At 48.3% G+C, this 27815-nt stretch overlaps 1 non-coding gene across 1 annotated transcript; it reads right to left on the bottom strand.

The window, feature by feature from the left end:
• Positions 1-17895: 17895 nt before the first annotated feature.
• On the bottom strand, positions 17896-17969 carry TRNAN-GUU (transfer RNA asparagine (anticodon GUU)). Its single transcript has one exon. It is a non-coding gene; the product is annotated as a tRNA-Asn (tRNA).
• Between the last annotated feature and the right edge of the window lie 9846 nt (positions 17970-27815).

Below are 27815 nucleotides of genomic sequence, written 5' to 3'. Positions count from 1 at the left end.
GGTCAAAAAAATTCGAGAACCATATTAGCTGCAGGGCGGGTAAAGCGAATCAAAGAAAGCAGGAACAGATTCACGATGCCGAGGGAAAATGTTTAGAGGGAGTTGACGGTGTAAAATAAATTGCGTCATTTATAGCTCGAGTCATTTAGGAAAGACGATAGCTAGGTAATCGCTCCAAATGAGGGAGGAACACAGGATAACACAATAGAAAATAGCTTCGAACTGACCAATCTGAACTAGAAAAAGGCGGAAGCAAATATTCCAAGATGTACGTCCGCAGAGGTAGACGAAATTCCAATCAAGTTAACTAATGAACTTAGACCAAGAGGCAAGGAAACGTTGATAAAAGCATTGGAGGCAGTCATAACAAATAAGCAAATTCCGAACAGCTGGAAACAGAGTTAAATGAATTTGATTTACAAAGGGAAAGGCGATAAGACGACCATAAAATCCTTCCGACCGATTACGATAACATCAGTTATATACCTACTGGCGATGCAGACGGTAAAAATAAAAATGCAGTCATTGGTAGAAAGTAAAAGAATACTCGGAGAACTTCAGAACGGGTTCAGAAGTGGTAGTCGCTTAGATGATAGCCTGTTCGTGCTTACCCAGAGCATAGAAATAACTAAGGCGGAAAGCAGACCTCTGTATTTAGTCTTCTTGGACATTAGCTGTGCATACGACAACGTGAACAGGGAAGTCCTGTGGAACATATTAAAAGGTGAAGGTGTCGGTCTTGAGGTAATTGATTTTTTACAGGAAATATATCGAGAAAATGATGTTGAAATAACATAGGAAGGAAATAAGAGTACAACTGTCGAGGTACACAAAGGATTAAGGCAAGGTTCTCGTCTATTACAGCTGTTGTTCACACTTTATATGATAAGTATGGAAAGAAGGCTACAAAGAAGCAATCTAGGTTATCATCTGTCGTACAGATTAGGCGGAAAGGTTTTTAAGCGACGAGTACCAGGTTTAATGCATGCGGACGATATTGTACTGTTAGCAGATAGCCAGGAAGATTTGCAAACTTTGGTTAATTGCTGTGGAAATGAAGGAGACAGTCTACGTTTCAGTTTTAGTGCAACTGAGTCAGGTATGATGGTTTTGAACGGTACAACTGATCAGGAGCTTACAATACAAGGCCATGAAATACCCCGAGTGACCGAATACAAATATCTCGGGGTATGGGTAAACGAAGGGCATATGTACAAGGAAAAGCACGAACTGTATCTCATAGCAAAAGGGCGAAGAGATGCCGGAATAATGAAACATAGGGCATTGGGGGGGGGGGTTACATCAGGTATGAAGTACTGAGAGGTATTTGGAAAGGAATAATAGTGCCGGTGCTTACTTTTGGGAATGCGGTTATGTTATTAAGGGCTGAAGTTAAGTTGCGATTAGAAGTGAATCAGAGAGCTGTTGGAAGATTAGCACTAGGTGCCCACGGGAAAACCACAAACGAGGCAGTAAAGGGGGATATGGGCTGGGCAACGTTCGGAGCACGGGAAGGTCCGAGTAAAATACTATACGAAGAGCGCCAGAGGAAAATGGACTATAACAGGTGGGCAGCTAAGGTATTTTAATACATATACAGAAAGAGCGTGTACTAACAGTGGCGGAAACGAACTAGAAAGCTGACCAGTAAGTTTGCCAGACGCGAGGAAGTAGAGAGAAAGAGCATTAAACGACAGGGTAAAAACGTAGAAGGTAAAAATTGGATAGATTCATTGTTAAAGAAGCATAGTGTAGAACTTTATCGATATTGGAAAAGGCAGATTCGGAAGGAAACGTTTTATGATAACTCAAGAGGCAGTGCCCTCCTCTTTTAAGCTAGGTCAGGCTGTCTTAGAACGTGCAGCTACGAAAAGAAATTTAACGAAGAAGATGACACATGTGCTGTCTGTGGTAAATCTGTAGCAACAGCAGGACACCTCAGTCTAAAATGTGATGGTATCCATCCCGATGTCGATGCAGGCACAGTCACTCTTCCTGAGTCACGAGGGTTTAGACATAACAATAGTCATGTAAATAAATCTGTGCTGGAAATTAGCAAAAAGAGGCTGGAGTACTGGTGACACAAAAGCAGAGAGGTGACATAAGGTTAAAAGAGTAGGAAGATGTATTTAAAGAAAACGGGGAATTTTAATAAATTACAACACGGTTAAGCAAAAATAAAGGAAAAAACTGAGCCTGCCTGCCTGCCTGTGCCTGTCTGTACGTGCCTGTACCTGCCTGCCTGTACCTGCCTGCCTGCCTGCCTGTACCTGCCTGCCTGCCTGCCTGCCTGTACCTGCCTGCCTGCCTGCCTGTACCTGCCTGCCTACCTACCTACCTACCTACCTACCTACCTACCTACCTACCTACCTACCTACCTACCTATCTACCTATCTACCTATCTACCTACCTACCTACCTACCTACCTACCTACCTACCTACCTACCTACCTACCTACCTACCTACCTACCTACCTACCTACCTACCTACCTACCTACCTACCTACCTACCTACCTACCTACCTACCTACCTACCTACCTACCTACCTACCTACCTACCTACCTACCTACCTACCTACCTACCTACCTACCTACCTACCTACCTACCTACCTACCTACCTACCTACCTACCTACCTACCTACCTACCTACCTACCTACCTACCTACCTACCTACCTACCTACCTACCTACCTACCTACCTACCTACCTACCTACCTACCTACCTACCTACCTACCTACCTACCTACCTACCTACCTACCTACCTACCTACCTACCTACCTACCTACCTACCTACCTACCTACCTACCTACCTACCTACCTACCTACCTACCTACCTACCTACCTACCTACCTACCTACCTACCTACCTACCTACCTACCTACCTACCTACCTACCTACCTACCTACCTACCTACCTACCTACCTACCTACCTACCTACCTACCTACCTACCTACCTACCTACCTACCTACCTACCTACCTACCTACCTACCTACCTACCTACCTACCTACCTACCTACCTACCTACCTACCTACCTACCTACCTACCTACCTACCTACCTACCTACCTACCTACCTACCTACCTACCTACCTACCTACCTACCTACCTACCTACCTACCTACCTACCTACCTACCTACCTACCTACCTACCTACCTACCTACCTACCTACCTACCTACCTACCTACCTACCTACCTACCTACCTACCTACCTACCTACCTACCTACCTACCTACCTACCTACCTACCTACCTACCTACCTACCTACCTACCTACCTACCTACCTACCTACCTACCTACCTACCTACCTACCTACCTACCTACCTACCTACCTACCTACCTACCTACCTACCTACCTACCTACCTACCTACCTACCTACCTACCTACCTACCTACCTACCTACCTACCTACCTACCTACCTACCTACCTACCTACCTACCTACCTACCTACCTACCTACCTACCTACCTACCTACCTACCTACCTACCTACCTACCTACCTACCTACCTACCTACCTACCTACCTACCTACCTACCTACCTACCTACCTACCTACCTACCTACCTACCTACCTACCTACCTACCTACCTACCTACCTACCTACCTACCTACCTACCTACCTACCTACCTACCTACCTACCTACCTACCTACCTACCTACCTACCTACCTACCTACCTACCTACCTACCTACCTACCTACCTACCTACCTACCTACCTACCTACCTACCTACCTACCTACCTACCTACCTACCTACCTACCTACCTACCTACCTACCTACCTACCTACCTACCTACCTACCATCCCATCCCATCCCATCCCATCCCATCCCATCCCATCCCATCCCATCCCATTTAATCCAATCCAATCCCATTCCACACAATCCAATCCAATCCAACCCCATCCAATCCATTCGTCTAACCGTCCATCCATCCATCCGCGTATGCGCAAAAACTTTTCCGCAGATTGTCCATTCCATTTTCTTTTCGAAGTAGCACTTTTTCGGCGTCTTCAGTAGTGTGCTGACATTGTTGCAGGATTTAATATATCCATTATTCTGTTTGATGTTAGATTGTTAGTTTTTTGCATTTGATGTAGATTTTCGCTCCTGGGCACGACCCAACTATTATCCACAAATTTTGTGGAGGCGCAAACATTTTTTTAGTTGTTTGCTTGTTAGTGTAAGAGCGAAAATAGGATGGCAGGAGCGATAAAAACGGAGATTTTCGTGCTCTATTTGTTGGCGTAATTCGCCACCAGTAAGCCTTATCAACAGCACCGACAAATTTTTCTTAATCAAGAAAAAGCATGAAATATGAAAATACGTTTTTCTGTGCGTTTTATTTAATGCAAAGGAAATCTTCCAGAGGAGTGCACTGAAGTCCCAGGCAGTCTCCAGCTTCTCTTTGAGGGGGGTGTCTTCACAGGCAAGCTGTTCACTGGCTCCTTTTAGCGCAGCTGGCTCCTTCGTATGTGATGGGTCCTATAAAAAAGACAGAAGCCAATGGCAGCTAGGTGGCAAGCACCATTACGCCGTCCTAAACATTTTACAAGCGCGAAGTATAAAAACAGGTACCGATGCGATGTGATAACACATGATGCCAACACCCCGTACAATTGAAACAGACGATTACTGAGCACACGTGACGCATATGTGGCCGAATAGTCCTATTTGTACTTCCATCTGTTGTGACTACTACTAGTTTTAAAGCACGGAATGCATGCATCGTAAGATATACCCGAGTCTACCATAACCAGTAATATCTGCCCGTGTGGACCTCGCCAGCATGCAACGGAGGCCATAGTCCGCAGCATACATTTGAAAACCTGCTGGAGAGGTCATCCGCAAAGTGCCTAATAAGTACACTCACGCACTGCCACATGGGATTATTCAGTTAACTGACGGCGTCTCTTTGCGTTTTCCGTTCATGTATTTCAATAAATTTTTGTTTCCAGGCCGATAGCTGTAGGAACATCCACTGTTCCCGAAATAAATATTCTTGAGTAGGCAAAGGCAGCAAAAAGGACTGAAGAAGCTGAAACGTGGCTCACATCACTCACCTCTTAATCTCGGGGACCTAAGATGCTTGTTGGAGCTTGCGGCGTTTCAGGCAGCCGTTTATTTTTTTCAGCATGTTTGGCAACAGCGCGAGAAGAAAGGAATAGAGAGCCGTAAGAATGGCATTGCCTGGCTGCTTCGGAGGCATCCCATCTGCCGTTACGTTCCCAACGAACTTCCGGTCCACGCCAGAGCACGCCACAGCCATCGTTGTCCGTTTCAGTATCGCAGGCTTCTTTTCCGAGGAAGAGGCACACGGCTGCTGTGTTTTTTGGTGCATGGGCTCAGCAGAATGATGAGGCATCACAAACGGTTTGGCATGGGGATTCAGGGTAGACACCACCGTGGGAGTGGTACCAGTTGTCTTTGAACGATACAGGTCATTTCCAGGGTACAGTTGACGCAGCTGAAAGGCTTTGGGATTCCTGTCAGTCGCCACGTTGCTGCTGGTACCAAGCGAAGTTGAACGATGCCGGCCATCTCCAAGGTATCGTTGAGGCAGATGAAAGCCTTTAAATTCGGGGTTCCGGTCAGTAGCCAGTTTGCTACTGGTACCAGATGCCGTTGAAAGAAACCGGTCATTTTTGAGCAGCAGCTCAAAAGCTTTGCCATTGGGATTCAAGGTAGTTGATTTGCTTCGAATGGTGCCCGGGGTCGTTGATAGATTGCGGCTATTTCTAGGGCAATGGTGAGGCAGCTCAAAGGCTTTGACATCGTGATTTGAGGCAGTCACCAGGGCGCTACTGAAACCAGGTGTTGCTAGGCGACACCGGCGACTTCCAATGCAGTGCTGAGGCAGCTCGAAGGCTTTGGCATCCGAATTCGAGGCAGTCACCCGGGCGCTACTGGAACCAGGGGTCGTTGAGCGATACCGGCGACTTCCAGGGCAATGGCGAGGCAGCTCAAAAGCTTTGGCATTCTGATTCGAGGCAGTCACCAGGGCGCTGCTGGAACCAGGCGTCGTTAGGCGATACCGGCGAATTCCAGTGCAATGTCGAGGCAGATCAAAGGCTTTGGCATCGGGATTCGAGGCAGTCACCAGGGCTCTACTGGAACCAGGCGTCGTTAGGCGATACCGGCGACTTCCAGGGCATTGTTCACGTAGCTCAAAGGATTTGGCATCACGATTCGAGGCAGTCACGCGAGCGCTACTGGAACCAGGGGTTGTTGAGCGACACCGGCGACTTCCCGGGAAATTATCAGGCAGCTCAACGACTCTTGCATCGGGATTCGAGGCAGTCACCAGGACGCTACAGGAACCAGGCGTCGATAGGCGATGCCTTCTACTTCCAGGACAATGTTGAAGCAGCTCAATGGCTTTGGCATCGTGTTTCAAGGCAGTCACCCCTGCGCTACTGGAACCAGACGTCCTTTGGCGATACCAATGATTTCCAGGGAAATGGTGGGGCAGCTCAAAGGCATTGGCATCATGATTCAAGGCAGTCACCCGGGCGCTTCTGGAACCAGGTATTGTTAGGCGATACCGGCAACTTCCAGGGCAAAATTGAGGCGGATCAAAGGCTTCGAGATCGGGATTCAAGGCATTCCCCAAGGCGGTACTGGAACCACACCTCGTTAGGAGATACCGGCTTCTTCCAGGGCAATGGTGACGCAGCTCAAAGGCTTTGGCATTGTGATTCGAGGCACTCACCAGGGCGCTACTGGAACCAGGCGTCGTTAGGCGATACCGGCCACTTCCAGTCATGCAGGCGCTGCTTCTCACAGTCTAGAGGGGCAGCACAGTTCCTCTCGATACAGCCAGCGGCTTCGATGAGCTACGATGCTTTTCGGAACATAGCGAGTTCTTCTTCATCTATTACTTCATCTGTTTCTTCGTCGCCGAGGTCACTTCGTTTCTGAAAATTGACCAATCAAATTACGCAGTGGGATGTAAACTACATTATATACTGATTGGTTTCCATATGTAATGGGAACAATGGAAAAGGCGGGGAGACTATTGCACCAACCCTATCTCTATAAAATTTGTTTCCTAGTCAATCGGCGCAGTCATCCTCGGGGATATTTCACTGGGCAATCTTATCTGCTTAAGAAGAAGGAGAAGAAAAAACTGGTTGGTCATGTAGCACGCGTCCCAGACAAGAACACGAGAATTACCTTTCGCACAAATTAGTAGTCATCAGTCAAATGGCTGGTGATATGAAAGTGAATTTAGGCTAGTCGAAAGAAAATACAGATACCTATAGAAGGAGGACAGAGCTGTGCTGAAGTGTCTCGCATGGGCTCCCGCCTCGAAGCCACTTTTCGGCAGAAAGAGTCAGCCTTCGGGCTCGAATATTTTGGACGACATCCGGGCCATTGTCCAGTGCCTGCTGCAGCCGGATTTTGCCAATCTACGGACACCTAGGCATATTGCCGGCTGACTGCCGGCCTAGCCATCGAGCTCGACCTAGCTCGTCACCTCTCCGCCGGGAACTGAGCGCCCAGGGACCCGCACAGATGGAGTACGCCGTGGAAGGCGAGAAAATATCACCGTCGGAGCTCGAGGCCGGAAAATGGGAAACCATTCTTCGTTACCGCGACCGACAACGAGGCCTGAAGAATAAAGGGCCCGCATCAACCGACGACGAGCCTGCGCAGGGGCACGGCCAAGGCAAGTCTAATTCCAATTTTCCATCGCGAAAGAACGGGAAGAAGCTACTTGCACTCAGCAAGAAAGCCCTTCTCCCGCGCTTACCGACCGACGACTACAAAATCGTCTGCCGACCACAAGGTTGGAATCTGAGGGACTTTGCGCCCGGACTACTACTCTTCTGCGCCTGCGAGGTGGCCAGGCTGCCGTATGATACGGTGAAGAATGAAGACATTATCAGAGTCAATACGGCCAACAACACCTTTACGCTATGCACGCCCGATCGTCAACGGGCGACTGCATACGCCAATATTGAAAAACTGAACCTCCAAGGTCAAACCTACAACGTAACGTCGTACGTGGCGGCGCCCGAAGACTCGGTAAAAGGGGTCATTTACAACGCCTACGCGGGAGACTCGCCCGAAGCGGTTCGCCAAGGCTTCGGAAATCGAAACGAAGGAATAGAAGTTGTGGATGCCCGAAGGATCGGGAAATCCAGAACAATACAAATCACCTTTTTTGGAAAGAAGCTACCCAGCCAAGTAATCTATCAGTGCGGCGTCTTTCCGTTCCACCCCTTCAGGGAGCAACATGAGGTATGCTACAACTGCAGGAGAGTAGGACACCGGGCCGATGTCTGCTACAAACCTACAACGAACCTTTGCCGCCGCTGCGGAGAAAATCCCTCGCCTCCACCTGAGGGAGAACAGCCAACCTGCCAACCCGTATGCATCGTCTGCAACGGGGGCCACAACACAGGCAGCCGGAACTGCAAATTCCGGCTGATCAACAAGAACAAACAAGGAACGCCCCATGGCAACCAGACACCCAAGCAAGGAGACAACGACTCATCACTACACGGACACCAGTCTAGGCCCAGGAAGAAGGAACACGGTGCTACCGGAAAAGGAGGAAGCCACAGCCGGAACAACTCCAGCTCCTTCCCGCCCCTGGGGAACCCTGCAGGGAACGACAAGAGAAGCTCAAGCCGCGGACGCAGCGATAGCCGCTCCAATAAAAAGGTGAGCTGGCCAGCAGAGGCCTCCCAATCTATTGACGCTCGAGAGAAGGAGTTTCAGATCCAACTATAATCCCGAGACAGAGAAATTGCCAGCCTTAAAAAAGAGTTGGCTGAGATTAAACGCCTGTTACAAGCGCATCAGGTACAGAATGCCACTGCGGCTAGAATGCCACCCACCGCGTCCCAGGATTCGACCAATAATGCGATGGAAACAGACGCTATTTGCCACACTCCCTCCAACGCGTCCCAGTCTTCAGCCCATAACGCGACGGACACAGACGCCAGAATAGCAACTAAAAGACCGCATCCTACAAAAGAAGGCGAGGAATCCAAAAGAAAGGCCGAGGCTTCGGAAGCCGACACCCCGCAGCCGTCGAAAGCGCGTACCAAACTCAGGGCAGACATCAATACTCTGTCAGAGAGAACTAGCGCTATATCAACAGAACAAGCAACCTTCCAAGGCCTCGTTACTACCAAATTTGCAGAGATAGATATTCGCTTTGCAACACTAGAGGGACAGGTATCCCAAATAGCCACCTGCATGCAGCAAATAATGGATAGGCTTACAACTATCGAGGCCCACCTACCCCCCACCTTGGATCTGTCCACGACGCCACAACCATCTATAACCCAACATGGCACCACGCCAAAAATTTGAAATTTGGCAATGGAACTGCAGAGGCTTCCGCCGCAAGCGGGCCCACTTGCAGCTCCACATCCAACAAGCACCGTCTGTTCCAACCCCAGACGTGATTGCATTGCAAGAAGCTAGCGGCAGGGCTACACTGCCAGGCTATAAAGCATATCTGCCACCTCATTATGATACTAGTAACGCAGCCGGCTCCTTCACAGCCACTCTGGTGCATTGAAATATCACCGCAATTCAACATTTTATATATGATTCGGAAGAAGATTACACCCTACTTGAAATAGTACCAAGGCAAAAAGGAGGCTCAAATCTCTTCATCCTTAATGTATACAACCCTCCCAGAAACAAAGGCAATGGACTCCCACACTTGTTGATAAACACAGTAAAGCTGGCTGCTAGGGCTCAACTATTAATTGTGGGAGACTTCAACGCTCAACACCCAGCATGGGGATATACCAAAGCAACTCCGAAAGGGAACCTGCTCTGGCAAATCATACAGTCACTAGGGCTCACAACGCTAAACAACCCGAGCGACCACACACGCATGGGTAACAGTGTATGTGTAGACACATCTCCAGACTTATCCCTCTCTAAAAACGTCAAGGACGCAAAGTGGGTCAACACCGGGCAAAGCCTTGGTAGTGATCGCTTCATCCTTAGCATCACCTTCCCCACGACAAAACTTAAAATCAAAGCAAAAGAAATACGAACCACGGATTGGGACAAGTTCAGGCAACTTCGCGACAAAACAGCTCCAAAGGAGATCTCTAACCTTAGCGACTGGGTTATCTCCCTGAATGAGAATGTCAGCTCCACTAGCGTTGTGGTGCCAGTTGAGAAGGAGGAGCAGATTGCAGACTCAAAACTGTTACACCTGTGGCAGGCACAAAAAGGCCTCCAAAAACGCTGGAAGCAGCAAAAACACAACAAGCGACTACGCAAAAAGATCGCTGAAATCGAGAGGCGAATCGAGGAACATACACTTACTCTCCAAACACAACAATGGAACCAAATATGTGAAAGCGTCAATGGACAGCTCGGAAATAAGAAGACATGGATCTTCTAAGACACCTGCTCGATCCAGAACAAACACGTCCCGTGCAACAAAGTCAACTGTACAGACTCATACATAAATATGAGGGTACAACTGAAGACCTAATCAAAAAGCTAGCAGAACGTTATCTAAACACGGATGATAGTACCACACAACCAGACTACCGGGGGACTCCTAATCCAAATTTAGACGCAGACATCACAGACGCAGAGGTCTGGTACGCAATTGGAAAACTGCGGACAACATCTGCGGCAGGACCAGACAAAGTAACAAATAAGACTCTCAGGAACTTAGACGCAACGTCGATCGTGGCGGTTACAGACCTTATGAACAAATACTGGCATGCAGGCAACATACCACCAGAGTGGAAACACGCGAAAATCACTTTTATTTTTAAAGCGGGTAAGAAACTCAGCACTGAGAATCTACGCCCAATTTCATTAACATCATGCCTAGGCAAACTCATGGAGCATGTCATCCTCAATAGGCTCCAAAACTATGCGGAGGACATGAACCTCCTACCTGAAACAATGTTAGGATTCAGGGCCCAACTATCTACCCAGGACATTCTCTTGCAGCTTAACAAGGACATAATTGAAGCTGACGAGGGAACAGGAACGAAAGCAATATTGGGTTCAGACCTTGTTAAAGCTTTCGACAACGTCACCCACAAAGCCATCTTGACAAACTTGTCAGAAATCAACCCCGGAGAAAGGACGTACAACTACATCCGATCCTTCCTCACTAACAGAACAGCAGTGATAACGGTCGGAACAATAGAGTCTGCCCCAATCAAACTAGGAAGTAAAGGAACGCCACAGGGCTCCGTCCTGTCCCCTTTCCTTTTTAACCTCTCCCTCATCAAAATTCCCCCCAAACTGGCACAAATACCAGACCTACATCACACGTTCTATGCAGATGACATCACACTTTGGGTAACCAAAGGATGCGAAGGCTACATAGAAGACACACTCCAAGCAGCAGTGGACATCATCGAGGCATGCGCATGGGATTCCGACCTCACTTGTTCTGAGCAAAAATCTGAACTCTTCGTGATCCGTCGTAAACAAAGAGGTAGGCGTACCACGACATCCCCCCCGCAAATAAACGTCTATGTTAATGGACGATCTGTCAAAGAGGTACAGACCATGAGAATACTGGGGTTGTATTTACAAACAAACGGAAAAAATACTGACACACTCACTAAGCTAAAACGCACGGTAGAAGCGACGGCGCGATTACTCCGCCGCATAGCTAACCGCAGACAAGGGGTGAGGGAAAGAGATTTATGCCGCCTAGTGCAGGCCTTTGCGCTGAGCAGGATACTCTATGCCACCCCTTATCTGAAATTTTCGAAAGCAGAAAAGGACCAATTGGATAGCATGATACGGCAGGCCTATAAGGCTGCGTTAGGACTCCCACTAAATGCCTCAACCGAAAGGCTTATGAGGTTAGGAATACATAACACCTACAATGAACTGAAAGAAGCCCATTTAATGGCTCAAACAGCGCGATTAGCCAATTCCAGAACTGGCAGGAGTATTCTTACCAGGCTCGGAATTAACTTTCAACCTACGAATAACGATGCTAAAGTAGACTTAACCCGCGGCTATAGGACGGCCCTACTAATCAAACCACTCCCCAAAAACATGCACCCCTTACACCATGAGGGTAGAAGACAAGCACGAGCCAAAGCTTTACATAAGAAATACAGACAGTGCGCTGCAACACTTTATGTAGATGCGGCAGAATACAAAAATACCAATGCCTTTGCAGTTGTGGTTGTGAACGAGAATGGTGACCACATCGTCTCGGCGACAATCAAAACGAAATCCTCTGAAACGGCAGAAGAGGCGGCTATAGCCCTCGCCCTAGCACATACCCAAGGGAGCATCATCCTCAGCGATTCCAAAATGGGTATCAATAATTTCGCTAAAGGGCGAATTACAAACACCTCCCTTAGAATCCTTAACGAAACCAAATTCTCACCAAATTATTCCGAATTGATATGGGTCCCAGCCCATTCGGGGAATCCGGGGAACGAGGCAGCCCACAATAAAGCCCGAGGTTTCGTCGACCGGGGAGTGGATGAGTCTGGCTCCCTGAATTTCACGAAGGACTCAATGATCACATATCATGATCTCACCAATCATTTTAAACTAGAGAGGAGAATTTTCCCCCCTCCAGACAAAAGACTTACTAAAGAACAAGAGGTTACGTGGCGTCGTCTACAGACTAGATCGATACGCACCCCATCACTCCTCGCGCACATTTATCCAGATCTTTACAACCCAAACTGCAAACACTGTGGCCAACGTGCTACCTACGATCACATCCTGTGGGACTGCAAAATAGAGCCACCTCCGGGTGATCTAGTTACAGCTCCTTCTCTCGAGCGGTGGGAGACCGTGCTGGCTAGCTCTGACCCCAGAACGAAAGTTTTGGCGGTGGAGTGGGCTGACAAAGTCGTCGAGGGCTATGTACTCTCGACCACTTAACGCGACCTCTTGCCAAGCTCTTCCCGGCAAATAAAATGTTTTACAATCAAAACCCAGTCGATGGTGCCATAAACTGCTTAAAGGACAGAGTAAATAAGGAAAAATGCATTAATCTCAGAATAAGCGATTTTAGAAGTGCAAGAGAAGACAGAGAAGGCGGGGCCAAGTCGAGCGCGTGCTGCCGCCCTATTCCGTTGCCTGACTAAACACAGGAGGTCATTAATAATTTATTACTACCAGGCTGTCCCCGGAAGAAATGTCCCGAAAGGAATGTCCCCGGAAGAAATAGTCCTGTGTGCAAAGCAGGAAAAAATGGTCCCAAAGATTCCAAAGCATCAGAACACTTGGCTGGAACCAGTGGCGTAGCCAGAAATGTTGTTCCCCCGTGGGGGGGGGACGGGGGACGAGCTCGTCCTGTTTGCTTCTCTTCTGTGTCTTGTCCCCTGCTCAGTTTTATCTTGTAATCGTGTCATATCAACTATCCCCTTATCGTTCACTCGTGGCAGACATAAATGATACCAATGCTTCCATGTTTTTGCGTATTTAATCAGTAAAGAAAATATCACATGAAGTCCAGAACTATATCGGTCCGGAACCAGCAAAGCAGTGCATGCCACTCATATTAAAAACGTAAAGGCCATGAAATTAGCAAGTAGACGACAAATATTTTAATGAATGTTTGTCGATCAAGTATATTTACATTTTTGTACATATGCAATGGCCAGGGAAAGATCTCAATGACGCTCTCCTTCGTTCCAGTGTACTGCGCAGCAGCAGCTGTCCCCGGTCATGTATTGCGAGTAATTGCACCGAAATTTTAGTCGCAACAGCGAGCCATCGAAAGGCCCTTGAAAGTTTGTGCTAGGATGGGGCCCCTTGCGTTACATGACTCCAGGTGCATGGGCGTTGCTACGAAATCCAACTTGAGTTAGCAATGTTCGCGCCAAAATGTCTTCTCTAGTCTGAAAAAGACACTGTAGGTGACAAAATCCAGAATGACTTCCGGCGCCAATGGTTTTTTTTTTGACCAGCGGTGCGCGAAAGTCACCATCTGGCGTAGACTACAGACAAACACCTTCCCCAACCTACACATACTCAACAAAATGTTCCCATCACAATACAGGGCCACCTGCCCGTGGTGCGGAGCCACACCCAAACTTTATCACATTACTTGGGAGTGCGAACGCAACAAAGCATTCCACAAACACGAACACCCGAGTGCGGAGCAATGGGAGAGCCGTCTCAACAGCAGCGAGCTCACGGCCCAACGGGCCTTAGTGAGGCACGCGGGCGATGCAGCACGGCTCAGTGGAGCCCTGGATTAGGGGCCCACCCATGCTGAAGAGAAGACTCCGATCGCCAGCGCCAAGAACGAAGACGATGGAGCTTTCGAATCCGCGAATCTCTTGACTGTATCAATAAAAGTTTTCACTCACTCACTCACTCGAAAAATTTCGGGAGGGGGGGGGGGAGGCTGAAGCCCCATAAGCCCCCCCCCCCCCCCCCCCCCGGAACCGATGAAGCTGCAACCCTAGAAAAAAATGGCTTCATATGAAAACGCTACTTATGAAATTGAAAGGTGGAAGTATGAAAACAGCTGTCATCAAACGTCACGTGACCATGATACAGTCAATCGTACCGTGAAAGTAAATGTATTAGTGAGCGAGACCGAGGGCACACCAATGAACCAAGAACTCTCCTTCACCCTTCAGAAGGCCTCCATCCACTACCATAAACATTTGCCCTCTACCCCCTTCACTGTCCAGAATCTGCCGCCTACCACCAACCAACCTGCCTCCACCTTGCAGAAGCTTCACCCACCACCACTTACAAACCTCCACTGCCCAGAATTAAGGCCCTATATCCACCACCCAGCCACTCACTTCTACCTTCCGGACACCTCCACCCACGAGAAGCCTACGCAGCAATGGAACGAAAAAGAGACGGCGAAATACTGTTAAAAGAGGGGACATGAAGGCGGTCATTGTAGAAGCGAAATGAACAACCAGTACTGCTAACGCCGATTTGTCGCATCACATATACCAAGATTACATGCGCCTTCTTTCGCTTGTGGCCATTTTTTTTCCTACCGGCCGTTTCCTCCGGGGTCATTTTTTCCCACTTATCATTACCAACAACGATGTTCCACCTTTACCCTTTAATGCCCAGTGTCCGCGAATTCGCGACATGCCGTTTCCACACCCTGCATTCATTTCTACGGATACAATGTTTGACGTCAACACGCTCTCAGCAGCCAGCGTCTTCCGGTCAAAATGTTTGGTGTCTCACAGAGCAAGCTACGTGAAGAAATAAGGGGTGCGAATTTGTGACTTCGAGTTAGTTCGACGCTTTCAGTATGGTCGTTCTCACAACTCGGACTTGCTGTACAAAATGAAGCAAGTACATTATAATGTTGGTAATTAGCGACATGCGAATTCCTAGATTTTAGCGGCGCTAACAAAATTTTCATATTAGCTTTTTAAGTGGTTGCCTAGCATAATAGTCAGGATACTGATTTTTTTTCTTTGAATCATTCATACTTAGGCACTCAAGGGTTAAGCCGGCGCCATACTTGTGAAAGCCGCCGCGGTGGCTCAGTGTTTATAGTGCTCGGCTGCTGACCCGAAAAACGCGGGTTCGATCCCGGCCCGTTAAAGAACCACAGGTGGTCTAACTTTCCGGAGCCCTTCACTACGGCCTTCCTAATAGCCCGAGTTGCTCTGGGACGTTGAATCCCCATAAGCCAGACTATTTTTAGTGCGTAAGTGCTAATCCTATGGGCACCAGCCCCGAGCAAAATCGTCCATGAAAAAGCCCTCCCCGGGTCCCTCCAGTCCAGTGTTGCCGAATCGTGGGAAATTTCCCATATCGTGGGAAAATCAAGGCACTGAAGGAAAAAGTGAATTTTGTTAATAAACCATCAAAAACGTGGGAAATTTTGGTTTCGCTAAAGACCGGTGTTCTAAATGTGCTTTCTCGGGAAAATGTGCAGAGATGAAGGGAAAATGCTGTTATCATGGCGGCCTGGCTAGTGTCGCGAGAAGAAATACGACTTGATGTTTCCCTTTAATTTGCTGCGTAGCCTTTGATGCAGAACCCTGGCCCAATCAGGTTCATTCAGGCTTCGAGTGCTGCGTCCTTGGATTTCTTCCAGCCACAGTGGCAGTGACCCTTCCATTAATTGCTTCCAACCACGTCCAGCTCTTTAGTCACACAATCCCCTATGTACGCATGTTGTTGTAAAGGAATTCAAGAACATTTCTACGGTCTGTACAGCAGAGGCTAGAAAGGAAATGGAAGTAGCCGAGCTGGTCCCTGTCCCAACGCAAAAACTAATAAATAGGAAGTGGTGACTGACGATGATGTGATGAAGAACAATCCAGCCCTGATGTTCATTTTTAATGGGCTTTGTATTTATTTTATTTCACTCATTCTTATATCTATTACCTTGGCTGTATTCACTATAAAATTACTATATATTGAAAAAAATATATTTGTAGGAAAAAATGGGAATTTTTAGCCGACAACTGGGAAAAACAAACTGGCCAATCCGGCAACACTGCTCCAGTCTGTCTGCGGCAGAATTGCGGCGTGTTCCCGTAGCGGCTCCGTTGCTTGGAAGGCATACCAGTGATTCGGATTCGTCCGCAGAGAGTGGATGTTTCCCGGCACTCGACAATATATTCCAATCCTGATTCTTTTAAAATTCTGTGCTATTCCAATTCTAATTGTAATGCCATTCAGTTTCTATTCGTAATCGCTTCTTCTATTCATTTTTTCCGGGTAGTTTTACTCCGACCCCTCCCTCATCTCCTCTAAAAGTCAGAGGAGGACTTCCCTCTCTCCAACTTCCACCTGCCACGGTTGGCAGGTGAAGGCTAACACAGACGCCGACGCCGCCGACGCCGGAGAGTTTTCGCCTTTGTGGCAGTTCTAATGCTATCGCATTAAACAATTCACAACGTTTATACTTCCCGCGTACATCCCGAAATTCAGTGATAGCTTGCGTATACTACGCTGTGAGTTTTCAAAAAATCTCTGCGCCCTCCTTAACCCCTTCCTGCATCAAGCTATATGCTGTGAGTCCAGTGTGAAAATAAAGCAATCTGCACGAATAGAGACGCACACCTGATTCAGAGCATAATTCCGCATCATGGTCTACCACAGCAGCTCTGACTCAAAGCTCCTGCTACGCACGCCCTACACCGTGCGTTGTATACGCACATGCAATTTTCATTACCAAAGCAGTTCTAGTCGCACTCCCCGGGTTTCAGCGGTGTGTGTTTGTGCATGTGTGTGAAGCCTCTGAGTATCAAGCATAACTGGCTCACTGAGTCAGTGAAGACCTCAATCGCGCTGTGAATAGGTTGGTATTGTTGTTGCGACTCAAGGAAGAATGAAGAAAGTGCACGGGCCTGCCCACTGGCTCAACCTGAGCCACAATCGCTGCCACATGCAGACAGTAAGAGAGATAAAAGAGATATGAGTGGAAAGATTGAAAGAAAGGACGCGCGTTGTAGCAACAACCGCGTCGTCTGAAGCGACGACGACAGTTGAGCAACAGATACCCCCGGTGAGCCCTCGCCACATTTTCGAGAGACCCTAGATCCCAGCCCCGGAAGGCCAGGCAGCCGCCATCCCACCTCCCCTCAGTCGCTGTAAGTAGGCGGTGGCGTCCACATATAAATTTAGGTAGTTAGGTGCCTTTCCCTTTTTCAAAACGAAGCGGAGGTTTAGACTTGGTTGATTTTGAGGAAAGGAAAGTCGCATGACCGGCTTTCTGGGTAAGCAGACACCTCAATCGCGCTTTAAGGTACGTAGCGGTTGGGTCCACCTGCAAAAAACCCTGCTTTCGCACAATACTTCGAGCTTAGTAATGCTAAACCACCAGCCATTTTTTTTCCCAAGAGTTGGACAAGGGAGCGCAGAAAAAGACAAGGACGGTGAAGCATGAACAGAGGAAAAGCGCTCAACCGTCGAAGCGGAAAAAGAAAGGTTGGAGATAAAATGTACAAAAGCGAAGAGCTCGCCCCCGGGAGGGCTCGAACCTCCAACCTTTCGGTTAACAGCCGAACGCGCTAGCCGATTGCGCCACGGTGGCTTCTTTTTTTCTTTACTGCCTGGCTTTGGCATTGCACAAGAATCACCAGAAAAAAATTGCAGGACACAATAAACACATGATATTGATATAGTTAGCCTGCCAAGGGCTGGATTCGTCACATTAAAATTCCTTTAAGGTCATTCTACCCTTGACAACCACTCGGAAGCATCGCCAGCAGCTTTGATGCCACGGAGGCTGAGCGACTGCAGAGGGCCACTCGGCTGGGGAAGTGGAGCAAGGTGGACAAGTTTGATACCGAGCATTATTAAATGAAGGAAGTGGGGCACAAAAAACGGCGAAAGAAACGCAGGACGAGAGCTTCCTCATTTTTGAAGAGATGAACAAGTCAGCGCAGAAAAGACATGGACGGCGGAACATGAGCAGAGGACAAGCGCTCAGCCGTCAAAACGGGAAAAGAAAGGTTGGGGATAAAAAGTACAAAAGCGATGAACTCGCCCCTGAGAGGGCTCGGACCTCCAACCTTTCGGTTAACAGCCGAACGCGCCAGCTGATGGCGCCACAGAGGCTTTTTTCTTCTTTATTGCCGGTCCTCGGCTTACAGAAAACAGACAAAAATATATGCTTAAATGTTACAGACGTAGCCAAATCCCCATGAGAGGGCAGGCTTTGTCACGTACATTAAAATTCTCGGAGTGTCTTCAAGGGTTCTAGCCTTGAGAGCCTATTTAGGCATTCTGCAACTTCTGCAAACTTGCACATAATTTCTCGAGAATAGGTACGCGCTGGGCGTTCATTGGGATCGCAGTAATACCCCGGCCATACGGGAGCGCAATATACTGTGGAGGCCCACCAGCATGACTAAATCGAACGGGACCCCCTCCTAAATTTCTGTTGGCAAGAACCTGATTCCGTATGAGTGTAATGGCAGCTTTTGCTTGATTGTCATCTGCAGCACGTCCCAAAAATAGACCCCTCTTCAGCGATGCAAAAATAACATGATCAATGTCCTCCGGATGCTTGCAGATTAAACAGTGTGATGCCCATGGAAGAAACATCTCTTTTCCTCTCAAGAATGATTTCACAGGTAAGGTTCCAGTGTGGACCTAGGAGAAAAAACTCGTGACTGCCGGCAGCTTCGCCATTTTTTTCACCCTTTTCAACAAATTACTGCCAGGGCCTCCACAGTACACGGCCCTGTGCAAGGGCACCGGAAAAATAACGTCGCACAGCTTTTCAAAAATACTACGGTTCGGAAGCAGACGCTGTATGAGTGTACGCAGCCTGCACGGGCGAAGACACGGTAATTGCAGTCGTCAAACGCACTCCAACCCATCGCCACTCTCCACCTTCCTGCCACATCCACCCCGGAATCCTTGGAAGAGGCGACAATCGCGCTTGCCCTTACACACATGTGCACTAATGCCCGGTACGTCCTTACCGATTCCAAAACTGCACTCTTAATTTTTGCACCAGGGCGAGTCTATGAGACCGCTTACCACATCCTCAACTTGCCCCCCATAAACCCGCCCCGCTATGTGGAGCTGCTTTGTGTGCGTGCGCACTCTGGGAATCTCCGCAACGAAGCCGCCAATGACGACGTCCGAGGTCTTATCAAACGGGCGGCGCCGGAATCGGAGTCGGGCTCTTCCCAGAAGCGCATGAACTCCTTCAGCGAGCTGACCGAGGCATATCGCGCCGAACGCCAGCTATACCTCTACCCCACCAATTGCTTGACAATTACCGCCAAATATTATGGCGGCCCGCCTTCAGACCCGCACCCTTCAATCGACCTATTTGCTCTCCTGCATCCACCCGGGAGCATCCACCCGGGAGCATCCACCCCCTCCTGTACCCAGTGCACCGATCCCCACGCTACTCTTATCCTCATTCTCCTTGAACGCCCTGCGGACCCTCCCCAGCGGGGCCTTGAGCTCCTGACCACTTGGGAGGAATGGGACATCCTACTGCGCTCGACGGACCCGGCCAGCCAGAAGATCGCCGCTGACCTGGCCTCCCACGTCATGGAACTCCATGAACTCGTGAACGTATAGTGCAGTGGGGTCGTGCGGGGACCCAGGGACCTACGTGTCCCAGATTTTTTCGTAATTAAAATTATTTCTCTCTCTCTTTTGAAAAGCGCGCGGATAAGAATCTGACACTGGTAATTATCTCTTTGAAGAACCCAAAATGCCGCCCGTCATGCGTTTGGTTGCAAACACATACTGTGGCAAAGCTCGTCCAAGCCTTACTTGGCACACTGTGCGCAAGAAGGGATCTTGAACATCTCGGAAGAACAAAATTCTGTTAGCCAGTTGTCTCACAAATAAGTTTCCCAGCCCTAGGCCTCCGTCCTTGACACGTCGGAACAATTTGTACGCATGCACCCTTCCCAACGGGAGGCCCATACAAAAGCAGCAAAAATTAGATGCACCTTTTGTATATTTAGCCGCGAGCAGCGGAGTACTTGCGTCACATACCATAGTTTATTGATAAAAAACAGATTGCACACCGCGGCTCTTGCAAAAACAGATAAATGAGTACCTTTATAATTTTCTGCCCTCTCCCGTCATTCTTGTGCCTTCCCGTTGCAGTACAGTTCACTGTTTCTGTAAAACTCTAACGGGACTATCAGGTATTTCACAGGGGTCGTGCACCAGGTCACATTTGTGGAAGTGTCTGCAGTATCTTGCCATTCTTCATACCAGAATCCCAGGCACTTTCCCAGTTCACCTTGCTGCCCGTGACCGCACTGAAGCATTTTCCACCTTCTATCGCACTGAAAATGCTGCCCTGAGTGATACAGAAAACCGCTACATCGTCTTCATATGCTAGGACTTTCATTTCCGCCTCATGCAACCGAAAACCTTGAAAAGCATTATTCTGTATGATGTGCAAGCACAAAGTTTCAACATGAATACCAAACAGGACAGTACTGAGGCGGCAACCCTTGCGCACCGAACGTTGCACGTTAATGGGGCCTCAACGATTTACTAACATTTAACATTTAAATTTGTAGTGCAGTGTCGGTACGCCACGGCCACGCCCTCAGTGATAAAAGAACCCACATTAATCTGATGCAGGATACAAAACAAAATCTCATGAGCAGCGCAATCGAACTCTTTTTCTAGCTCTAGCTTGAGCACTGCCACTGGAACCTCGGTGGTGTCACAACACTCCAGCACACACACCTTGCCTTATGAATATCGTAAGCAATAGACCGCCCCTTACGCCACATGTTTGATGAGGGCCAACAATTTCTTTAATCACGCTCTGAAGTCTCGTAGCCAGCAGATTCATAAATAGCTTATATTCGACGTTCGCCAGTGAAATGGGCCTATATGCTGTAATGCGTTGACATTTTTAGGATCGATCTGTTTAGAAATAAGAACTTTATGGGACGAACCGCAAGACGGTGGCAAATCGTTGCAGTCGTAGGCGTCGTTAAATAACGAAGTCAACTGTGGGGTTGTTTCCGTTTTAAACATTTAATAAAAAGCCATACTTAAACCATCTAGGCGACTGCGCCACGGAGGATGAGCGTCTGCAGAGGAGAACACGACTGTGGATGTGGAGCAAGAAGGGCAAGTTTGATACCGTGCATTTTTGAATGAAGAAAATGGACCAGAAAAAAACGCGCGAGCCGACTATGCTATGGAGGCTTTTTTTAAAATTTATTACCGGCTTGACAACAAAAACAGCAAAACAATGAGTCCCATGGCGCTAAATGCACAAGTCACTTTGCGACAAATGTCTTGTGATAAAATGGATTGAGTGATGTCAGCTTGCCCAGAACAGGTAGCCAGTCTGGGGATCGTTCTGCTCTCCGTAAACATCCCGCGTGCACATCCCACTTTCAACGAAGTACTGACGAGCGGGGTGTACAACACGCCGAACATCCATTGGCGTTCGTCATACACTCTGCATGCACAAGATCATTAATAGATCCCTCGGCTCTCCACCCTGTTTCGGCTTAAGGCAGGAAGCGTATTCCGAACGGCGTTACCGGCAGGTCCTTTTTACCGCTACGTTGTAGGACATCCCGCAAAAAAAAAAAAGTGCGCCATGACAACGGTTATATGGCTGAGTGGCGCCTTGCAATATACTAATGCGAAAGGATTACTTGGCTATGTAGGCAGCTGACGTGTCCTCAAAAAGCGGAAGCAAATGGGGAAGCAAAATGTGTAAGAAAAATGGGTCGCACGATATGACGTCATTCGCTAGTGTATACTAATCATGACTGAATGTCTATGACAATTGGTATATAAATAGAGTGTCATGAGTGAGTCGTTCTACTTGAGTCATGAGTCCGAAGTCATGAGTCAAGACGGGAATCATAATCAATGTGGTCATGACCGGAGTCATTGTCTGAGGAAGGAATTGAGTCGCGGTCATCAGTCATGATCATAAGTCATGGACAAAAATGGGCCACAAAAAGTGCTGAGTCATTAGTCACAACAAAGAACTGAGTCATGGTTAACAAAATTGGTCCCAAATGTGTCGAGTCAGGGGTCAAATAATCGGTCAGAAAACAGTTTAAGGCGTGGTTGAGGTGTCCACCGAGATCGGATTTGAGAGCTACTGCGCCCTTTCTTTTCCTCAAAATGGTTGCTGTGTCATTTCCTTTCCTCAAAAACTAAAACCAAATATCCTCAAAACGGATGCTTTCGCATTCCTCCACGTAAACAGACATAAGTTCCCTCAGAATTTTTATTTTTTTCCAAAGATTATTGTAGAGCCAAATTGGTCTTGAGCCTTCTCTTGGAATCTACTCCGTTACCCTTAAGGACCAGCGGCTATCTTTCCTTCGCATTACATGCCCTGCCAAGCCCATTTCTTTCTCCTGGTTTCGACTAGAATGTCATTAACCCGCATTTGTTCCCTCACCCACTCAGTCCACTCTTGGTCTCTTACCGTTACACCTATAATTTTTCTTTGCATGGCTCGCTGTGTTATCCTTAACTTGAGCTGAACCCTTTTTGTTAGCTCCACGTTTCTGTCCCGTAGCTGCTATTTCCACATCACAAGGTTTCTCGTCAGGGGCGCGATTTGCGGGCGGAGGGGGGGGTCTCGCCCCCCAAGCGAGAACTTTAACGTAAAAAATCCTACTGAATCCCACCTTTTGGGCGAAGAAAGTCGAAGGCATACAAGCTTCAAATAGAACAGCCCTCACCTCCCCAGTTGCGCCCTTTAGCACAGCACTGACCCACAAATAGGCCCCGATTTCTCAGCGTAGTTGTTTGTGTGTTCAGAGATGAGGAGGACGCGCATGAAAGCGCGAGTCATTTCATCTTCCTCCTCTGCCTTGCGGACACTGATTGTTCGGCGTGCATTAGTGGCCGCCGCAGTTAAAAAACCACAGACTGCGAATTCAGTGGCACATCAGTTGCTTCGCGAGGAGAAGAATGGATGGACGGTTAAGGCGGAGCGTCGTGCTCGGGTCGCTGCACGTAATCGGGAGGCAAGGGGCGCTGACTTGAGGCGGGTCAAACGTAGGTAGAATGCGCTCGGTCTACGGTGGCCGCAAACGCACTACAAGACGAGGTGCGCGCTCCCGTAACATGAAAACAATCATCGTGCTGCTATACACGGCGTCATAATTGCGTTAATCCTTTTGCGAATCAGGGCGCTGATCACTCGCCATACTCTTGAGGCAATTTAATTGTGCAGCACTGGAATGGAACGTGTAGTCGTCCTCAGCAAACATAGCTCGATACTCAAAACGTAACGCGCGTAAGAACGCTTAGTGACTCGCTCATTCTCGCGTATTCGCCGATCACGACAGCCAAGCGCATGGGAACTAGAAATTTAGTCTACACGGACACCCGCCGCGGTGGCTCAGTGGTTAGGGCACTTGGCTACTGATCTAGAGCTCCCGGGTTCAAACCCGACCACGGCGGCCGCGTTTCGATGGAGTCGAAACGCAAAAGACGCCCGTGTGCTGTGCGATGTACGCGCACGTTAAAGATCCCCAGGTGGTCAAAATTATTCCGTAGCCCTCCACTACGGCACCTCTTTCTTCCTTTATTCTTTCACTCCCTCCTTTATTCCTTCTCTTACGGCGCGGTTCAGGTGTCCGCCGATATATGAGACATATACTTCGCCATGTCCTTTCCCCCCGAAACCAACCAACCAGCCTACGCGGACTGTTGTAATGGGTAAACAGCTTTGAAACTTTCGCTCCTTGCAAACGTGTACGGTAGCATTCTAATATGAGGTCAAAAGACTCAGAAATAGGTCAGTGAATGGCATTGCTTTTGAGTGTCATCTCGAATTCTGTGCGCTTGGGCGGCGGTCTTGTGCTAGCCATATAGAAACGAACAGTTTTGTTAATTAGTGCCACTGCTTTAACACAGATACCATGAGTAGATTCTGTACGGATTCTTCTTGCGGTTCGTTCCGTCCTTGTATACCAGTGGCAGCTATCCCAGGTGACACAGCATATGGTTAGGATAAGAAAAATTGGAGGGGACATTTACGCTCCGCCTTAAGATTATGACGTGATAGAGTTAATGGGAAATGCCCATATATAAGAAATCGGTCATTCTCGTCTTTAGATTCATAGATCCCTGGGAGTCCTGAAACCACTCGTGGCACAGTGGTGCAGTAATTAAGTGATGCGCCACTGCGATGGAATGTGCTGCGGTGGGACTTGTGCGACTCAGGCTGCTTTTCTCGAGCGACCTTTCCCGACCAATCATTAATTTAGCTGCCATCTGCCACGTTGGTCAGTTTGCTCACAATCCGGTGGGCAGGTTGTGATGACACCACAAAGTCACGTGACCTAGGTGGCCCACCTATGTTTCTTCGGAGATTTTTCGCTCACAACGCTGACGCTGATGGCGCCGGATTTTCTGCAAAAAATGGATCTGTAAGCAAACCGTTGCGAAATTCGACTTCAGGTCTTCAAATGCAGGAATGAACTTAACATCTATATTCGCGGACCTCTGTGTCTATGATGCCCGCTGTATACGTAATTAAGACCGAGCAGAATGTTATTTGATCAGCTCGGCTTGCCGAATTTGTTCAGGGCACAACAACAACAACACTGTTAAGACGCCCTTACGCTCTTTCCGGAGCCCTCTGCTTCCCTTCTCTTTCACGCCAACCTCCTTCTTTTCCACGACGTGGTTGCGGTGTCTGCCGAGAAGTAAGATAGCTTCTATCTTTTCCTTCCTTTTTATTATCATTTTAATAAAAACCACTTACTACTACATTTCCTCAAAGATCGATTTTCAATTTTATTTCGCAACAACATCATGTTGTTCTATTAAAGCTCCCGTAAGAAGGCATTCTCGGCAGAATACAAGGACCTCTGATGGAGCTTCTGTTATCCCATAAATATGAGCCTTAATTCGGTCTGAGCGCGTATAATCTACCCTCCACCAGAACCTTCACACGAGGAAACATCTATCTTTCTTCATCCGTCTGCCGAGCTTTAATTGCGTTACCTGTCGCCGTAACAAGAGGAATGGTAAATCGAGTATGCCAGCGCCACTATTTACTTCCCGCTCACGGCGAGTCGCTAGAGGCGGACAAAGCAAAAGCAGACTACGTCTGCCGTCATTTCCAAACAGGAAAAGGGTCTCTTTTAACATCAACGGGTTATCAACATGTGAGATTTCCCTGGAATTTTTGTAGAACTCGGCACCTTGAAGTCTCTCTGACGAGGCAGCACTGCCGTATGCGTCCTCTAAATTTATATCGCCACAGGTCTGGTTTGGCGCTCTCTCCCCTCTGCGCAATTTGCCGCGAACCCAAATCTATATCTTTTTTGACTCTACTGCCACCGCTACACCTCATTGAGAAAAAGGTTGCTGGAGGAGCCCTTGCAACATCTTGGCCTTAGTTTGAGCTGTCCACTCATGCTGTCATTTAAATTTAAAGTGGTTGTAGGGGGAAAGGAAATGGCGCAGTATCGGTCTCACATCACCACATTTGGGTTCAGCTACAGGTCTGCCCCGCAGATCAAAATTTCTTGCTGGAATTTCATCAACCACCTTGCTAAACCTTACAATATTTTCTTTTCTTTGGGTTAGTTCATTTTTAAATATTTTAGATACTATTTTTTAGTTTCAAAATCATTTTTTCCTTTCCAGTCCATGTCCTACTTGACTTAGAACCCACCGATGTTGCACTTGCACCTGAGTTTAATCCAAATTTATTTATTCTTTTCATTTTGTTATATTATTATTATCATTTAGGCCTTGTAAATGTACAGGTGAATAGCAATGTATGCCTCCCGATTCTTGACCGATCGCGCAGTGTGGGTATGTGTCATATATTGTAATGCCAACAACGACAACTAAGTATAAAGACGACTTCGCCTCTGCCGCTTGTCCTGTTGTAAGCTAGAACTCTTGGCGCCATCCTCCGTGTACAAGGGGGGTTGGTAGTCCTGACGACCGGGGCTGAAACTTCGCTGTGCGGTCACACGAAATATTGTTTTTATTAGCCTTACAAAAGATGGCACATACCCAAACTGGGGGATCGTCCAAGAATCGGGAGGAAGAGGTTGCTATTCCCTTGTACATAAACAGGCAAAACAAAAAGCACGCGGTAGTGCAACAGCGGTGGATTCTACATCAAATAGGGCATGGACTAAAAAGAGATGAGAATTTGTATGAACAAGACAGAGAGAGAAAATATCAATAAATTATTATGTCAAAATATGATAATGCACAGAAAAGAAAATATTGTAACGTTTAGCAAGTCAGTCGATGAGATTCCAGCAAGAAATTTTGAGCAGCGATGCAAACAGATCGTGGCTGAACCCAAGTGTGATGACGCCAAATCATAGCAAGAGCGGGCTGCTAAAAATAAGGTCAAAATACTGCAAGGGCTCCTCCAGAAACCCTCCCATCTACTCATCCTTCCAAGCCCTAAGAACAGGTACCCTGAGCACGACGGAGAACGCAGGGCAGCCCGCGCCGAAGCTCTGCACAAGCTCTATGACAACAGTTCCGAGGTAGTCTACGTGGACGCGGCAGCGCACTCGTCGGGCTCCCGCATGATTCTCGTTGTCGCTAATAATCAGGCCCGACTAATCGCATCAGGATCCGTCACCAGAGACTCTTCGGAAGTTGCAGAGGAAGCGGCCATCTTCACCTCTGTCATCAAAATTCTCTCCGACTCGAAATCCGCCCTATCCAATTTCGCCAAAGGCCTGATATCCCGCACCGCGGCTCGTCTTCTACGCTTCTGGCACCCCATCCATCCCGTAACCCTTATCAGGAACTGCGCACACGCAGGCCTCCCGGGTAACGAGGAGGTGCGCTCCCTCGCCCGAGGTCTCACTTTCCGGGCGGGGGTTGGACCTCCTCCACCATCCCAGGAGCGTCTTGCTTACGTTCAAAGATATTCTTACCTACTACCGAGATACCCGGTGCGTTTACGCACCGCCGGCTCCCTCCCTAACCTTAACCCAGGCCTCCCACTGGCGCCGACTCCAGACCCGAACTACTCCCTACCCTATTTGCTCTCATACCCGCTACCCCGATCAATTCCTCTCTTCTTGTAAGCTCTGCGGGAAACCGGGAGACTTCACGTCCTCCTCACATGTCCTACCTTCCCACACACCCCACCCAAACCACGGCGGAGTTATACTGGGAGACTCCTGGCCAGCTCCGCTGCTGCTGACCAGCGCCGGAAAATTACCGACGCCCTGAAGCGGATAGCTCTCTAAGGGCTGTCCTCCAACGGTTGCCTCGTGCCATGTTAGGAGTCTGCCCTCCTCTGTATTGCTTGGCAATAAATGTTTCCACCACTACCACCTCCAGCAACTTTCTTCTAAAAGAGGAGAAGCGGCTACAGTGGAGCCAAAAATGATCGATAGATTCAGGCTCAGGGAAAATGCACACGCGATATTTTGGTTGGTTCGTTGGCCTC

Source organism: Amblyomma americanum, chromosome 1, assembly GCF_052857255.1.
Source record: "Amblyomma americanum isolate KBUSLIRL-KWMA chromosome 1, ASM5285725v1, whole genome shotgun sequence".
NCBI lineage: Eukaryota > Metazoa > Arthropoda > Arachnida > Ixodida > Ixodidae > Amblyomma > Amblyomma americanum.
Note: the sequence above shows the minus strand (reverse complement) of the source record. Positions and strands in the feature narration are given on the sequence as shown.